This window comes from Phyllobates terribilis, unplaced genomic scaffold, assembly GCF_046119375.1.
Source record: "Phyllobates terribilis strain yellow unplaced genomic scaffold, ASM4611937v1 Scaffold_499__1_contigs__length_1316695, whole genome shotgun sequence".
Lineage (NCBI taxonomy): Eukaryota > Metazoa > Chordata > Amphibia > Anura > Dendrobatidae > Phyllobates > Phyllobates terribilis.
This window is the reverse complement of record NW_027363259.1, coordinates 751,294-769,330: the sequence shown is the minus strand read 5'-3', so window position 1 is coordinate 769,330 and position 18,037 is coordinate 751,294. Positions and strand designations below refer to the sequence as shown.

The window sequence follows — 18,037 nt, the reverse complement described above, 5'->3', positions numbered from 1 at the left end:
TTGCATCACATTACATGGCAATGCAATGCACAGTTGCTGAAGTTGAACCAAAATGAGCTTGTAATCTGGCTTCTGCAACTTTGAACATGAAAAATCCAATGAGGAGAAGAAAAGCAAAGCCAAAGAGTCCATCCCCAAATCCGACAAACAAGCAAAATGAACAAAAAACATTGAATTCAATTCTTTCTGATTTTAGAAACTGCATTAAAGAAGGGGTGCACCGGTCCTGGAGATACTGCAATACCAGGTCAATGCGTGGAGTGGACAGAGCAAGCTCTTTTTCCATCTCCCTGTTCTAAAAATCCATTTAATATATGGTCCCCAGATAGGGGACGTATCAGATATTAAACTGATAAGAACAGATTTTTTGATTGAAGCTGCATCCAAGGCACTGAAAAATGTGACCGAAGTCACACCAAACAGCGCACGAGGCGAGGATTCATGTGGACCCTTCCCGGAGGAGAGGGTCCCCAATAAACCATCCCCATTCCTCCGAGCCAGAAGGCCACAGCGAGGGTCAGGGATCTCCGATGCTCTCCCTAGCCGAAGCCGGAGAAGAGCCGTTTTCGTGCTCCCAGCTTCCATCTAGGCTGCCACCCTAGTGGAGCTGGAGCCTGTGTTGGTTTCTCAGCCCAAAGCTGACCGGACCTCCGACCGGGTTTATAAAAATTCCCCTTCCTAGCCCGGAGGTCATGAATAGGGGGGGTTGCTCAGAAAGTATGATTGGCAAAGGTGCGGCGTGCTACGAAGCCAAGTCTTTCTGGGGTTCCCAGTCCCAGTAAGCTTGGACTCCCACCAGGGAGCCTACTCCTGGGGCACATTGCTCCAAAGCCCTCACACTTACCCAGACTAGTGACTTCGATCCTGGAGGACCATGTTTTCCATCAGATAACTCTATGAGCCACCTGGCGTACTAACAAGTGCACCAAACCAGTGTGTAATATGCATCAATTTACTAGGGCAGCCCAAGGACAAAACTGTCTTTTCAAATGATATTACACTTGATCTTAGCCAAAAGGCCGAGAAGCGATAACCAGAATTGGTTTCAAACTACGGAGCCACCCAAGGATCCTGAAAAGTCCATTTGTGGAGATGAGCTCCTGGACTTCCGTTAAGAAGACATGTTGTCAACCTCTAGATCCCTTACATGCCTGCACTTTTCGGCTTGCTGCTGCTGCAATCCACGCGTTTTAGATCTGCATAACTCCACCTCTTTAAACACAGCACCTTCACCCCCTGCTGTTCCCACCCGCCTCAACACCGTTGGAAGGGAGGAGAACCAATTAAGGCGGGGGGTGGGGTGGAACGAGCAGCTGTCTACCCTTAGCAGGAGGGCTCCTGATTACATACCTCTCCTGCTGCTGCTGCTGCTGGCTGTCCAGCAGCAGACTGAAGGTGGCTGCTGCTGTGCACAGGTATATAAAGGCTCAGAGCCTATTATGACACGCGCAGCCAGCGTTCCATTGCCACATTCCATCTACTGCAGGCAGGATACCTGGCTGGCTGAATGTCGCTGAGAAGCTCACAGAGACCGCCATAAGCAACAGTTTAACAGAATGCCACAGACTAATCAACCAAACTTTTTGGGTTGGGTTCTCTTTTATAGTCTGCAGGCATTAAATGAAAGAAGTCAGTGTTCCAGCAGAAGGAGACAACGTTTCAGAAAAGGCATTGTAGCAAACCAAAAAAGAAATTTTAAGCGCAGCAGAGTAACCAGCGCACATACCTGTTAGCTCAGGTGAGTTTAAAAGGCTGCTGTTGATAACAAGGGCATTTGCTAAATAGATGGTGTGTGTGCAACAATATACTGAAAGGTCAATTATATTGTGCAGCTTATCTCACCACCTGTAGTTATTTAGGTGAAAGCTCCAAAATGCTTGCCTAATATGTCTGTTTATCCAAAAGGAAGTAAAAAGGGAGAGCTAGAAAGATAGCATTGCATCACATTACATGGCAATGCAATGCACAGTTGCTGAAGTTGAACCAAAATGAGCTTGTAATCTGGCTTCTGCAACTTTGAACATGAAAAATCCAATGAGGAGAAGAAAAGCAAAGCCAAAGAGTCCATCCCCAAATCCGACAAACAAGCAAAATGAACAAAAAACATTGAATTCAATTCTTTCTGATTTTAGAAACTGCATTAAAGAAGGGGTGCACCGGTCCTGGAGATACTGCAATACCAGGTCAATGCGTGGAGTGGACAGAGCAAGCTCTTTTTCCATCTCCCTGTTCTAAAAATCCATTTAATATATGGTCCCCAGATAGGGGACGTATCAGATATTAAACTGATAAGAACAGATACTACACTTGATCTTAGCCAAAAGGCCGAGAAGCGATAACCAGAATTGGTTTCAAACTACGGAGCCACCCAAGGATCCTGAAAAGTCCATTTGTGGAGATGAGCTCCTGGACTCCCGTTAAGAAGACATGTTGTCAACCTCTAGATCCCTTACATGCCTGCACTTTTCGGCTTGCTGCTGCTGCAATCCACGCGTTTTAGATCTGCATAACTCCACCTCTTTAAACACAGCACCTTCACCCCCTGCTGTTCCCACCCGCCTCAACACCGTTGGAAGGGAGGAGAACCAATTAAGGCGGGGGGTGGGGTGGAACGAGCAGCTGTCTACCCTTAGCAGGAGGGCTCCTGATTACATACCTCTCCTGCTGCTGCTGCTGCTGGCTGTCCAGCAGCAGACTGAAGGTGGCTGCTGCTGTGCACAGGTATATAAAGGCTCAGAGCCTATTATGACACGCGCAGCCAGCGTTCCATTGCCACATTCCATCTACTGCAGGCAGGATACCTGGCTGGCTGAATGTCGCTGAGAAGCTCACAGAGACCGCCATAAGCAACAGTTTAACAGAATGCCACAGACTAATCAACCAAACTTTTTGGGTTGGGTTCTCTTTTATAGTCTGCAGGCATTAAATGAAAGAAGTCAGTGTTCCAGCAGAAGGAGACAACGTTTCAGAAAAGGCATTGTAGCAAACCAAAAAAGAAATTTTAAGCGCAGCAGAGTAACCAGCGCACATACCTGTTAGCTCAGGTGAGTTTAAAAGGCTGCTGTTGATAACAAGGGCATTTGCTAAATAGATGGTGTGTGTGCAACAATATACTGAAAGGTCAATTATATTGTGCAGCTTATCTCACCACCTGTAGTTATTTAGGTGAAAGCTCCAAAATGCTTGCCTAATATGTCTGTTTATCCAAAAGGAAGTAAAAAGGGAGAGCTAGAAAGATAGCATTGCATCACATTACATGGCAATGCAATGCACAGTTGCTGAAGTTGAACCAAAATGAGCTTGTAATCTGGCTTCTGCAACTTTGAACATGAAAAATCCAATGAGGAGAAGAAAAGCAAAGCCAAAGAGTCCATCCCCAAATCCGACAAACAAGCAAAATGAACAAAAAACATTGAATTCAATTCTTTCTGATTTTAGAAACTGCATTAAAGAAGGGGTGCACCGGTCCTGGAGATACTGCAATACCAGGTCAATGCGTGGAGTGGACAGAGCAAGCTCTTTTTCCATCTCCCTGTTCTAAAAATCCATTTAATATATGGTCCCCAGATAGGGGACGTATCAGATATTAAACTGATAAGAACAGATACTACACTTGATCTTAGCCAAAAGGCCGAGAAGCGATAACCAGAATTGGTTTCAAACTACGGAGCCACCCAAGGATCCTGAAAAGTCCATTTGTGGAGATGAGCTCCTGGACTCCCGTTAAGAAGACATGTTGTCAACCTCTAGATCCCTTACATGCCTGCACTTTTCGGCTTGCTGCTGCTGCAATCCACCCGTTTTAGATCTGCATAACTCCACCTCTTTAAACACAGCACCTTCACCCCCTGCTGTTCCCACCCGCCTCAACACCGTTGGAAGGGAGGAGAACCAATTAAGGCGGGGGGTGGGGTGGAACGAGCAGCTGTCTACCCTTAGCAGGAGGGCTCCTGATTACATACCTCTCCTGCTGCTGCTGCTGCTGGCTGTCCAGCAGCAGACTGAAGGTGGCTGCTGCTGTGCACAGGTATATAAAGGCTCAGAGCCTATTATGACACGCGCAGCCAGCGTTCCATTGCCACATTCCATCTACTGCAGGCAGGATACCTGGCTGGCTGAATGTCGCTGAGAAGCTCACAGAGACCGCCATAAGCAACAGTTTAACAGAATGCCACAGACTAATCAACCAAACTTTTTGGGTTGGGTTCTCTTTTATAGTCTGCAGGCATTAAATGAAAGAAGTCAGTGTTCCAGCAGAAGGAGACAACGTTTCAGAAAAGGCATTGTAGCAAACCAAAAAAGAAATTTTAAGCGCAGCAGAGTAACCAGCGCACATACCTGTTAGCTCAGGTGAGTTTAAAAGGCTGCTGTTGATAACAAGGGCATTTGCTAAATAGATGGTGTGTGTGCAACAATATACTGAAAGGTCAATTATATTGTGCAGCTTATCTCACCACCTGTAGTTATTTAGGTGAAAGCTCCAAAATGCTTGCCTAATATGTCTGTTTATCCAAAAGGAAGTAAAAAGGGAGAGCTAGAAAGATAGCATTGCATCACATTACATGGCAATGCAATGCACAGTTGCTGAAGTTGAACCAAAATGAGCTTGTAATCTGGCTTCTGCAACTTTGAACATGAAAAATCCAATGAGGAGAAGAAAAGCAAAGCCAAAGAGTCCATCCCCAAATCCGACAAACAAGCAAAATGAACAAAAAACATTGAATTCAATTCTTTCTGATTTTAGAAACTGCATTAAAGAAGGGGTGCACCGGTCCTGGAGATACTGCAATACCAGGTCAATGCGTGGAGTGGACAGAGCAAGCTCTTTTTCCATCTCCCTGTTCTAAAAATCCATTTAATATATGGTCCCCAGATAGGGGACGTATCAGATATTAAACTGATAAGAACAGATACTACACTTGATCTTAGCCAAAAGGCCGAGAAGCGATAACCAGAATTGGTTTCAAACTACGGAGCCACCCAAGGATCCTGAAAAGTCCATTTGTGGAGATGAGCTCCTGGACTCCCGTTAAGAAGACATGTTGTCAACCTCTAGATCCCTTACATGCCTGCACTTTTCGGCTTGCTGCTGCTGCAATCCACCCGTTTTAGATCTGCATAACTCCACCTCTTTAAACACAGCACCTTCACCCCCTGCTGTTCCCACCCGCCTCAACACCGTTGGAAGGGAGGAGAACCAATTAAGGCGGGGGGTGGGGTGGAACGATCAGCTGTCTACCCTTAGCAGGAGGGCTCCTGATTACATACCTCTCCTGCTGCTGCTGCTGCTGGCTGTCCAGCAGCAGACTGAAGGTGGCTGCTGCTGTGCACAGGTATATAAAGGCTCAGAGCCTATTATGACACGCGCAGCCAGCGTTCCATTGCCACATTCCATCTACTGCAGGCAGGATACTTGGCTGGCTGAATGTCGCTGAGAAGCTCACAGAGACCGCCATAAGCAACAGTTTAACAGAATGCCACAGACTAATCAACCAAACTTTTTGGGTTGGGTTCTCTTTTATAGTCTGCAGGCATTAAATGAAAGAAGTCAGTGTTCCAGCAGAAGGAGACAACGTTTCAGAAAAGGCATTGTAGCAAACCAAAAAAGAAATTTTAAGCGCAGCAGAGTAACCAGCGCACATACCTGTTAGCTCAGGTGAGTTTAAAAGGCTGCTGTTGATAACAAGGGCATTTGCTAAATAGATGGTGTGTGTGCAACAATATACTGAAAGGTCAATTATATTGTGCAGCTTATCTCACCACCTGTAGTTATTTAGGTGAAAGCTCCAAAATGCTTGCCTAATATGTCTGTTTATCCAAAAGGAAGTAAAAAGGAGAGCTAGAAAGATAGCATTGCATCACATTACATGGCAATGCAATGCACAGTTGCTGAAGTTGAACCAAAATGAGCTTGTAATCTGGCTTCTGCAACTTTGAACATGAAAAATCCAATGAGGAGAAGAAAAGCAAAGCCAAAGAGTCCATCCCCAAATCCGACAAACAAGCAAAATGAACAAAAAACATTGAATTCAATTCTTTCTGATTTTAGAAACTGCATTAAAGAAGGGGTGCACCGGTCCTGGAGATACTGCAATACCAGGTCAATGCGTGGAGTGGACAGAGCAAGCTCTTTTTCCATCTCCCTGTTCTAAAAATCCATTTAATATATGGTCCCCAGATAGGGGACGTATCAGATATTAAACTGATAAGAACAGATTTTTTTTTTAATTTGGCTATCCCCTGCAGAGGGATAAAACCGTTTATTAAAACTTTAACAAATTACAAGCATAATTTAACAAATACCAAACGTTAAAAGACAAATGAAATTTACAAAACAAAAAAATACAAAGATTTTAAATAATTAGGTTCCATTGGTCAACAAGCCATTTTTTGGAAATATGTACATTCTTCTTTTTGTCAATTAAATAATAAGTATACATTTCACATAAACATAAACTTAAAACATCATTCACTGATAAAACATCTTGTTTAAAAATAGCAATGTTGCGCGCTTTCCAGAGAGATGACTTGGCGCAGTTCACTGTCTTCCAAGCCATTGTGTACTGGTCCATTGTGGGGCATTCCATAAGTCCGTATAGCACAGTTTTATATGTAAAGTTCTTGAGGTCTGCCACCCTTTCCAGTAGGGGGAGCAGTCTTCTCCAGAAATCCTTTGCAAAATTACATGTCCATAATAGATGTTCCACCGTTTCCTCTTCTTGGCATCCGGCTCTTGGGCAGATGGCAGACCTCACAAATCCTCTTCTGTATTGGAATGCCCGGCAAGGAAGACAGCGGTGCATGCAACTCCAAGCCAGATCTCTCTGTTCATTAAAAAGATAAAAAACGTTAATCATTTTCCAGATAGACATAGATTTGTCATCATCATATCTGTCAACATTACATATTTCCTCACTTTTACGTATTTCTTTAATTAGTTTCTTACTATTTCTTAATTCCTCTATTTTCTTAGTCCCTAAATTAAAATCGGACACTATTTTCCTTAAAATCTCATAATGCGTCGACAAATTAAAAGCATGGGGCACAGATATATTAACTTCATACCATCCAAACTTTCTCATAAAAAATCCTGTATTAAAACGCATAAAAAAGGACCAATAGTGATTCTTAAAAAGGGCATTAAAACAGTAAACGAACAGATGGATTAAAAGAAACCTATTAAAATCTGGAAAATCTTTACCACCTTTTACTTTTGATTTCATCACGATTTCTCTTTTCAGCTTTTCCATTTTTGAGTTCCAAAAGAAGGTAAAACAGGTTTTGGTTATCTTTTTTAAAACATTAACAGGCGGGGGGAAAACCATGCTAAGATACAATAAAAGAGGTAAAATCACCATCTTTAAAACCAATACTTTACCCTCTATTGTAAGTCTCCTCATGTTCCACATACATATTTTCGTATTTACTTTCTGTGTAACTGTTTCCCAACTATTATAACCATCATTATTTTCAGTGAATGATATACCTAAAATGGAAATGGATTCGGAGACATTAATTGGTACATCACGTAAAATCATCCCCCCAACACTTAAAATGTTACACTTATTAAAATTGATTTTAAAACCAGAAGCTAGGCAAAAGGATTGCACTTGATGGAGAGTGGCCGTAAGTGATGGTGCATCTGTACACAAGACCGCCACGTCATCCATGTAGCCTACAACCTTGGCCTCCAAACCACCGCTTCCAGGCAGAGGGACACCGCATATCTGTTTATTTTGGCGTATTGCACATAACATTGGTTCCAGTGCACAGATAAACAGTAGGGGGGACAGAGGGCATCCCTGTTTCACCCCTGACCGTAAAAATACCTCTTGTGTCTTAAAACCATTCACTAAAATCTTACTTGTACAATCCTTGTAAAATGCTTTAAGCGATAGTAAAAACCCTTCTGGTATGCCCATTTTCTCTAAAACTTTAAAAAGATAAAAGTGTGAGACACGGTCAAATGCTTTTTCAAAATCAATAGATAAAATCGCCATTTTCCCCTTTCTGTCTTTCACATCCTCAATACAGTCTTTCACTAAATTCAGATTGTCCCATATACTGCGCCCCGGCACCCCACACACTTGATTAGAATGAATAACTTTGCTGATGACTTCTTTTAGACGATTTGCACAAATTTTAGCCATTATTTTATAGTCACAATTTAAAAGTGTTATTGGTCTCCAGTTTTCTAATTTTGATTTATCGCCTTTTTTGTATAGGAGGGAGACTTCACCTTTCTTCCAGGAATTTAATAAAACCTTATTATTAAAAACCTCAGTAAACAAATAAAACAAATCATCTTTTAAAATATCATAAAAACATACATAAAATTCTATTGGGATGCCATCAGGACCAGGGACCTTTCCAGTTTTAAAACTTTTAATAGTTTTTAACACTTCTTGTTCCGTTAAAACTTGGGATAAAAACTCTTGGGATGCGGGATCTAAAACAGCTGTTAGTCCTTGCAGCGAATCATCCATTAATTTATTATCTATATTTTTTCCATTAAAAAGATTAGAAAAAAAAACCTCAACTTTACCCAGCATATTTTTTATATTATTCTCACCATCTATATGGTCAATTATCACTTTTCTTTTTTATTTTTCCTAAAAAAATATCTGGAACACTTTTCATTTTCTTCTTTATGTTGTACTCTAGAACGAAAAATTATCTCTTTTCCTTTTTGTTCTAGCCATTTTGAAATCTCTTCTTTTAAGTTTGAAATATCAACTTGTACATCTATCCCATTGTCTCTGAGCTTAAATAATGTTTGTAGGCGGGTATTTAAAATTCTATATTCTTCATATTTTTCTTTGGCTCTACATATACTCTTTTTAATAAAAAAGTCTTTTATTTTTACTTTCATTCTATCCCACCATACACTCATAGTCTCATTTGTTTTTTTCCCTTTTCTACATTTCCTATAAAACTCAATAAAATCTGATAAAATCTGCGGGTCGGTTAAAAGGGATACGTTCATTTTCCAGCTTTTCTTACCACATTTTTTGTTGTCATTTACTTTTATGGTAAAGGATAAAAGTTTATGGTCTGAAAATATATTAGTTAAAACTTCACATTTGGCAGGTATTGTTTTATCTGAACCAAAAATAAAATCAATCCTAGAGCTACAATTAGCATTGCTCCAAGTGAAACCGGCATCCTCTGGGCTGTCACTATGACACTCTTTATATATGTCTATCAATTTAGCATCTTTGACTATATCATGTAGCATACCTGAGGTTTTATCGTAGTTCCTGCTTACAGAGCTGGAGCGCCGGTTTTCACCTTTTAAAACACAATTAAAATCCCCTGCTAAGATAAAAGGTTCAGAGTTATTAATAAATAATGGTAAAAGATCAAGCATTTCGGCTCTTTCATTTTTCTCTGGGGATCCATAAAAATTTAAAAACTGCCATCTAATACCATCAATAAAAGCTTTCACTAATAAAATACGACCTGGTAAAATTTCCTGAATAAAATCAATTAAAACGTTCCCTTTAAAAAGTATGGCTACACCCGCTGATCCTGCAGCATTCGATCCGGACCAGACAGATGGCCCACACTTCCACTCATCTTTATATTTTTGATATGACATTTCATGTGGGATATTACATTCTTGCAGAAAAAATACAGATGCAGTAAAACACGTAAAAAAATTAAAAAGAGCAGTTCTTCTCATGTTAGATTTTATGCCTCTCACGTTGAGGGAAATACCTTTGAGTTCAGCCATCATTAGAAAATGTAAAAATTTTACTTAGGTAACTAAGAGCAACGGATTTACCTGTCCGATGAACCTGATCAGACCACTGGGCTTGCGCCTCCCTCCTCATCTGATAGTATCGTCACGAGAGTCTCCGTGGAGGAGGAAAGATTACCACATTTATATAAACCCGACGCTACACTGGCATAGCTCGGAGGGCTGGCTGGCAGAACCCGCTGGGTCTCCATTGGCTGGCCATGCAGTTCCTCATCAGGTGGGTCCCCGAGGGGTTCCGCCGCCCCTGTTTGACCTGTAGAAGGTCGTCCTATAGGAGGAGGTTGCGCACAAGGCAGAGCCTCTGACTCTTCAGAGGCAGCAAGATCCCGTTCCCCACCTGTAGCAGTGGAGACCGAAACCTCTGAGGGTCCAGCGTCCACGTCCCCTTCTGGAGAAGTGTCCATCTGTTCACCTCCTGCTGCCTCCTCCGAACCACCCTTTTTCTTTTTCTTAGGACCCACCTTTATCCACTCAGCGCCCTCAGCCCTAGGAGACCCAGACTGGGCATGGGCTTCTGTGTCGGCCTTTTGCCGGTCCCTTTTGACCTTACCAGTAGTGCCCTTCTGCTCCTTCTCAGCCCTCCTTTTGGACTCCCGCAGGTCCTGCAGCCAGGTTTTGGGATTTGGTATTTTACCTGTCATAGACTCTGGAGACACTTCACTATTTGGTACGCCCTTATTGTCTCCAGAGGCTCCAGGTTGTTGTTCCTCCTCCTGAGGGGTGGTCTGATCTTTTGGTCCTTGGTCGGACGTCTTGGACTTCCCCTTTTGCTCATCTTCCCGAAATCTGTGAGGGCAAGAAAAATAAAAGTGACCTGGAGTCTGGCAAAAACTGCATTTCTTTTCCTTAGGGCATTCTTTTGTCTCATGTTCTTCACTAGCACAATTTCTACATGATACATGACAGTTTTCTTTTGAATGACCATAGCGCCCACAATTTCTGCAATATACTGGCATCCCAGAAAAGAAGAAATCCCCATTTGTTTGCCCAATTTTGAAACGGGCAGGGGGGAGACGTATACCACCTGGTGTATTTGGATCTCTTGTACACTTCACAAGGAATTTCCACTTAGATGTCCATATGTTATATTCGTTTAATATCTTCCCAATACATTTAACACTTTTAAAATAAATTGCTAGAAATGACATTACTTCTGGAGCAGAAACAAAGGGCGAAAATACTTTTACAATAACCAGTCTTACCTCATCCAGGACGTGCTCAACAATTTGTATCCCTTTCAAAACAGGACTATTTTCAACTTTTTTTAACTTTTCTAGTACATCTCTAAAAATACCTTCTCCGGTGAATGTGATGTCATAGTCACCTCTTCTGGGATAATCCTGGATGGAGAGAATTTCATTCCTTTGTACGCCAAGAAGGTTCCTGAGCACGTCCTGGACTACATACCCTAATTTCCTCATATCCGAGCCACCCGCCGTGAAGTGAACTCGGATAGAGTTTTTTAGCCTCGCATAAAGAGGCACGAGGTTAGGGTCAACCTCCATGGAAAAACGCAACAAGGTTGCAAATTGCAGCCGCTTGCAATCTGCGCTCCCAGTGTTCTTGCAGCGAAAAACACCTGGAAGCTGGGGGATCGCAACTCGTTACCCTGGGACTAAGCCCTCTCCCTAATAGCAGCAAGCAGGTTAAGTCCACCAAAGTGGACGATCCTGCCAGGCCAAGGAGAGGGGTACCCGAGTGCCCTTCAACCACAATCTCCTGCAATAAAGCACTTGATCGTAGCCAAAAGGCCGAGAAGCGATAACCAGAATTGGTTTCAAACTACGGAGCCACCCAAGGATCCTGAAAAGTCCATTTGTGGAGATGAGCTCCTGGACTCCCGTTAAGAAGACATGTTGTCAACCTCTAGATCCCTTACATGCCTGCACTTTTCGGCTTGCTGCTGCTGCAATCCACGCGTTTTAGATCTGCATAACTCCACCTCTTTAAACACAGCACCTTCACCCCCTGCTGTTCCCACCCGCCTCAACACCGTTGGAAGGGAGGAGAACCAATTAAGGCGGGGGGTGGGGTGGAATGAGCAGCTGTCTACCCTTAGCAGGAGGGCTCCTGATTACATACCTCTCCTGCTGCTGCTGCTGCTGGCTGTCCAGCAGCAGACTGAAGGTGGCTGCTGCTGTGCACAGGTATATAAAGGCTCAGAGCCTATTATGACACGCGCAGCCAGCGTTCCATTGCCACATTCCATCTACTGCAGGCAGGATACCTGGCTGGCTGAATGTCGCTGAGAAGCTCACAGAGACCGCCATAAGCAACAGTTTAACAGAATGCCACAGACTAATCAACCAAACTTTTTGGGTTGGGTTCTCTTTTATAGTCTGCAGGCATTAAATGAAAGAAGTCAGTGTTCCAGCAGAAGGAGACAACGTTTCAGAAAAGGCATTGTAGCAAACCAAAAAAGAAATTTTAAGCGCAGCAGAGTAACCAGCGCACATACCTGTTAGCTCAGGTGAGTTTAAAAGGCTGCTGTTGATAACAAGGGCATTTGCTAAATAGATGGTGTGTGTGCAACAATATACTGAAAGGTCAATTATATTGTGCAGCTTATCTCACCACCTGTAGTTATTTAGGTGAAAGCTCCAAAATGCTTGCCTAATATGTCTGTTTATCCAAAAGGAAGTAAAAAGGGAGAGCTAGAAAGATAGCATTGCATCACATTACATGGCAATGCAATGCACAGTTGCTGAAGTTGAACCAAAATGAGCTTGTAATCTGGCTTCTGCAACTTTGAACATGAAAAATCCAATGAGGAGAAGAAAAGCAAAGCCAAAGAGTCCATCCCAAAATCCGACAAACAAGCAAAATGAACAAAAAACATTGAATTCAATTCTTTCTGATTTTAGAAACTGCATTAAAGAAGGGGTGCACCGGTCCTGGAGATACTGCAATACCAGGTCAATGCGTGGAGTGGACAGAGCAAGCTCTTTTTCCATCTCCCTGTTCTATAAATCCATTTAATATATGGTCCCCAGATAGGGGACGTATCAGATATTAAACTGATAAGAACAGATACTACACTTGATCTTAGCCAAAAGGCCGAGAAGCGATAACCAGAATTGGTTTCAAACTACGGAGCCACCCAAGGATCCTGAAAAGTCCATTTGTGGAGATGAGCTCCTGGACTCCCGTTAAGAAGACATGTTGTCAACCTCTAGATCCCTTACATGCCTGCACTTTTCGGCTTGCTGCTGCTGCAATCCACGCGTTTTAGATCTGCATAACTCCACCTCTTTAAACACAGCACCTTCACCCCCTGCTGTTCCCACCCGCCTCAACACCGTTGGAAGGGAGGAGAACCAATTAAGGCGGGGGGTGGGGTGGAACGAGCAGCTGTCTACCCTTAGCAGGAGGGCTCCTGATTACATACCTCTCCTGCTGCTGCTGCTGCTGGCTGTCCAGCAGCAGACTGAAGGTGGCTGCTGCTGTGCACAGGTATATAAAGGCTCAGAGCCTATTATGACACGCGCAGCCAGCGTTCCATTGCCACATTCCATCTACTGCAGGCAGGATACCTGGCTGGCTGAATGTCGCTGAGAAGCTCACAGAGACCGCCATAAGCAACAGTTTAACAGAATGCCACAGACTAATCAACCAAACTTTTTGGGTTGGGTTCTCTTTTATAGTCTGCAGGCATTAAATGAAAGAAGTCAGTGTTCCAGCAGAAGGAGACAACGTTTCAGAAAAGGCATTGTAGCAAACCAAAAAAGAAATTTTAAGCACAGCAGAGTAACCAGCGCACATACCTTTTAGCTCAGGTGAGTTTAAAAGGCTGCTGTTGATAACAAGGGCATTTGCTAAATAGATGGTGTGTGTGCAACAATATACTGAAAGGTCAATTATATTGTGCAGCTTATCTCACCACCTGTAGTTATTTAGGTGAAAGCTCCAAAATGCTTGCCTAATATGTCTGTTTATCCAAAAGGAAGTAAAAAGGGAGAGCTAGAAAGATAGCATTGCATCACATTACATGGCAATGCAATGCACAGTTGCTGAAGTTGAACCAAAATGAGCTTGTAATCTGGCTTCTGCAACTTTGAACATGAAAAATCCAATGAGGAGAAGAAAAGCAAAGCCAAAGAGTCCATCCCCAAATCCGACAAACAAGCAAAATGAACAAAAAACATTGAATTCAATTCTTTCTGATTTTAGAAACTGCATTAAAGAAGGGGTGCACCGGTCCTGGAGATACTGCAATACCAGGTCAATGCGTGGAGTGGACAGAGCAAGCTCTTTTTCCATCTCCCTGTTCTAAAAATCCATTTAATATATGGTCCCCAGATAGGGGACGTATCAGATATTAAACTGATAAGAACAGATTTTTCCTTTTTTTTATTTCTTCTTTTTTTTTTTTTTCCTCAGATTAAGACCCACATTAATTTATGCATCATAGCGCATATTCACATAACTGGTTCTCAAATCATCATTCGGAAAAACAAAAACAAAATCCCAAAAAACACAACCCTGCAATTAACTGTTACTTACTGTAAGAAGTCCAATGTGAAAAGTTCCAGAGTGCTTCTGCTGCTGTCTCACCATACTTCTTTTTATCCAATAAATAGGCATAAAACAGTCTAGCAAGAAAAATCTTTCTGCATTCCATGGGGGAAAAAACAATCTTTTTAAAAATCACCAAATTCCGAACGTCCCATAAAACCTCTTTATATATGACAAAAATAATCCAGCTTGCCCGCTTCCTTTGCGAGTACTTAAAATCTTGACCTATTAAAATCCTTTCAAAATCGAAACAATGAAAACCAACTAAAGCAACAAACATACGTGACAACAAGGTAAAAACTTTTTTAGCAAAAAAACAGTCCCAAAAAATATGCTGTATTGTTTCCACCTTATTGCAACCTTCCCTAGGACATAGTTCTTGAACCTTTATCCCCCGGTCATTCAAAAAAGCTCTTGTTGGCAAGCATCCATGCAACGCCATCCAGGTTACATCCTTCTGTCTGTTGCTGATTCCACGCATGAAAAAAAGCTTCCACACCTGTCCAGACTGTGCATTATTACAAAACGGCACATCACATAACATCTCCTTCTTCTTAATACCTGAGACAATCAGTTTTTTGTCCGGTCTAACCATGGAGCTTATCCCATTTTGATCATAGAAGGACCTAAGCACCACATAAAAAAACGGTATCACAAACGAAACTGGTTTTCTTAAATCCTTCTCACACCAGCTCCATTTCTGGAAAAGCCGTCCTGCTAAATATTTGCACATGTCCGCAGTCCTGTTATTGCACTGGGATAATTTATAAATGTTCAAAAAATAATGCATTCTTAAAAATAAGTCAATGTTAGGAAAATCACAACCCCCATTTTCCACAGAACACATAACCATTCCTCTTCTTAGTTTCTCCATTTTGGATCCCCAAAAAAACACAAACAGTTTCCTTGTCACTCTCTTTGTCCAAAGCACAGCAGGTGGGAAAATCAAAGCAGTGTACAGCAGAAGCGGGAGAATCACAGACTTGATTACCAGCACTTTCCCTCTCAGCGACAGGTTCCTTAGTTTCCAAAAGTTCAACTTCTGATCCATTTTGTCTTCTAGAATCTTCAGGCTGCTTTTCCCTTTCAGTTCCTTCTCAAAGATGACACCAAGAACCTCAATTTCCTCCCTACTCTCCACTCCTGCCACGTTAACCTCAACCTGCCTCCCAAAGTTACAAAGCTGGCACTTTCCCCAATTCACCGCCATACCAGCCACACAACAAAAAATCCTTACGTGCAAATTCACTCTATTGAGATCCGCCTGTGAACCACAAGTAAAAACAATATCATCCATATAACTTAAAGACTTGACTGGACCCCCGGATCCCCCAGGAATAAAAACACCAGCCACACACTTGTCAACTTGCACACTTTTTAAAAGGGCCTCCACCACACAGATAAAAAGAATTGGTGACAGGGGACAACCCTGCCTAACTCCCGATAAAATATTAAAACTGGAACTCACATGCCCATTAACTAAAATCTGGCTACTGACCCCACAATAAAAACTCTTAATGACCATCAATAATTTATCCGGAACACCAAGGTGACTTAAAGCAGAGAACAAAAATCTATGTGATATTTTATCAAAGGCTTTCTCCAGGTCCACCGACTGTAACAAAAGAGCATTCTTATTCAAATTAGCCTGATAAATTAAGTCTCTTAGAAGCAGCAAATTATCTGAAATTTTCCTACCAGGCACTGCACATGCCTGATACTCCCCCACCATATCACCTATCACATCTGCCAGTCTACCAGCCACAATTTTAGAAATAATTTTGTAATCACTGTTTAACAATGTTATGGGCCTCCAATTTTTAATATCCCTCATGTCCCCTTTCTTATGAATCAGCGTAACAATCCCCCTACGCATAGAAACCGATAAAATCCCATGAGTAAAACCATATTGCACCACCCGGGAAAACTCCACACCTATAATATCCCAAAATCTAACATAAAATTCAGCAGGAAGACCATCACAGCCTGGCGTCTTGCCTTTCGCCAAGCCATCCACTGCCCGTCTAATTTCATCTTTCCCAACCTCCTCACTTAAAAACCCAATTTTCTCCTCAGGAATATTATTAGTTAATACTTTGCAATAATCATTAATTTCCGCATCACTGGCTCTACTATCGTTAGAGAAGAGTGTTTCATAAAAGGAAAGAATACTGCCAATCATCTCATCCCCAGATACCTCCCCTGCAGGAGAAAAAACAGACTTAAAAACCCCTTTAGGTTTAAAACATTTTTTAAAAAAGTATCTCGAACATTGCTCATTTTCCTCCATGTGCTTTATTTTTGCCTTAAACATAATAGTCTTCCCTTTTTCAATAAGTATCTTCTTCAGTTCGTCCTTCAAATCTGCAATCTCTTTATCCACCTCCATCCCCGCTCTCTTAAACTTATGGAGTACTTCCAATTTTGAAATAACAGCAGCATCATGATCCCTTTTGGCTTTCGCTCTCCTAAAACACACCCCTTTAAAATAACATGCAAATTTCTCCTTAGCCCAGTCCCACCACTCTAGCAAATCTTTAAAAAGGTGCTGTTCAGACACACAAGACAAAAACACTTTATTAAAACCAACCTTAACACTCTCCTCTTCCAGCAGGCTTACGTTCAGCTTCCAGAGTCCCTTTCCAAAAGCCAGGGACTCAGCTATACACAGATCTACCACTATCATCTTGTGGTCAGAAAAAGTCGTCATCACGTGGTTGCACTTGGCCACCTTAATCCCTTCAGACATAAAAAAATAGTCAATTCGGGAAACACTACGTCCACTGTCTGATATGTATGTGAACTTATCACTTGGCCCAACCATCAGACCAGCATCCGTGTAGCGTAAATCCTGCACAATCTGATTTAAAATATTAGACGTAACATCAGTCCTACCTTCCGTAGAGCTCTTACGATCTTTTGCGGATCTGACACAATTAAAATCTCCAGCCACTATAGTGAAGTCTCTGCCTGGTAAAAACAACTTTAGAGACTCCAAAAACCCAACTCTTGCTTGTTTATCAGCAGGGGCATAAACATTAAAAACCCGTACCCGCTGACCTAAAAAATCCACTAATAAAAACAAACATCTCCCAGGTATGATTACTTTAAACTCTAAAACCTTTAGACTGGAATTACACAGTAAAATGCCCACCCCTTCATTCCTGTTTTCTGAGCATGGGGACCAAAAAGATTGCCCCTTATTCCACTCACTCTCATGCGGGGCAGATTTAATTACACATTCCTGCAGACAGACAATATCTGCATTCACACTCTCAATGTACTCCAGTATCCCTGCTCTCCTACAAGCAGAACCAATCCCTCGTACATTCAGAGAAGCAACACACAACGCCATCATAACAACAGGAAAAAATCTCCACCATACCCGATCCATCATGAACCAGGAGAAAACCCACTCCTGCCACCCACTTTTCTACGTATATCAGGCGACTCAGAACTCGAGTCCCTGTTAGAATAACCTGGTCTTAGGGAGACTGGATCTTCCTGCCCCCCAGACCAACACCCCTCCACCTTACTTCTTTTAATCACGGAGGCATAACTCTCCTCCTTGCCATCATCTTCCTCCTCATTTTCACTCCAATCACTGTTAACCCTATCACGCTGCTGAGGGGTTATAGTTCCATCCGAATCAGAATCCTCCTCCTCCAAAACCTCCATTTCCTCACCCCCATCTCTTCCCAAAACAGGATTCACTGACTCCGCCATATTAGACAAATCCATCCCATCACCCGGGCCATG

The 18,037-nt window shown here is 42.3% G+C and overlaps 6 non-coding genes and 2 pseudogenes across 6 annotated transcripts; all 8 read right to left on the bottom strand.

Moving 5' to 3' along the window:
* Nucleotides 1-210: 210 nt before the first annotated feature.
* On the bottom strand, nt 211-392 carry LOC141230282 (U2 spliceosomal RNA). The gene has a single exon (XR_012296834.1). It is a non-coding gene; the product is annotated as a U2 spliceosomal RNA (small nuclear RNA).
* A 523-nt stretch (nt 393-915) lies between these two features.
* Nucleotides 916-1,031, bottom strand: LOC141230456 (U2 spliceosomal RNA; annotated as a pseudogene).
* A 1,115-nt stretch (nt 1,032-2,146) lies between these two features.
* On the bottom strand, nt 2,147-2,337 carry LOC141230713 (U2 spliceosomal RNA). Its single transcript, XR_012297165.1, has one exon. It is a non-coding gene; the product is annotated as a U2 spliceosomal RNA (small nuclear RNA).
* Nucleotides 2,338-3,452: 1,115 nt separating this feature from the next.
* Nucleotides 3,453-3,643, bottom strand: LOC141230712 (U2 spliceosomal RNA). Its single transcript, XR_012297164.1, has one exon. It is a non-coding gene; the product is annotated as a U2 spliceosomal RNA (small nuclear RNA).
* Nucleotides 3,644-4,758: 1,115 nt separating this feature from the next.
* Nucleotides 4,759-4,949, bottom strand: LOC141230711 (U2 spliceosomal RNA). The gene has a single exon (XR_012297163.1). It is a non-coding gene; the product is annotated as a U2 spliceosomal RNA (small nuclear RNA).
* A 1,114-nt stretch (nt 4,950-6,063) lies between these two features.
* Nucleotides 6,064-6,252, bottom strand: LOC141230318 (U2 spliceosomal RNA). Its single transcript, XR_012296863.1, has one exon. It is a non-coding gene; the product is annotated as a U2 spliceosomal RNA (small nuclear RNA).
* A 6,389-nt stretch (nt 6,253-12,641) lies between these two features.
* Nucleotides 12,642-12,832, bottom strand: LOC141230155 (U2 spliceosomal RNA). Its single transcript, XR_012296711.1, has one exon. It is a non-coding gene; the product is annotated as a U2 spliceosomal RNA (small nuclear RNA).
* Nucleotides 12,833-13,947: 1,115 nt separating this feature from the next.
* LOC141230371 (U2 spliceosomal RNA) lies at nt 13,948-14,165 on the bottom strand (annotated as a pseudogene).
* Between the last annotated feature and the right edge of the window lie 3,872 nt (nt 14,166-18,037).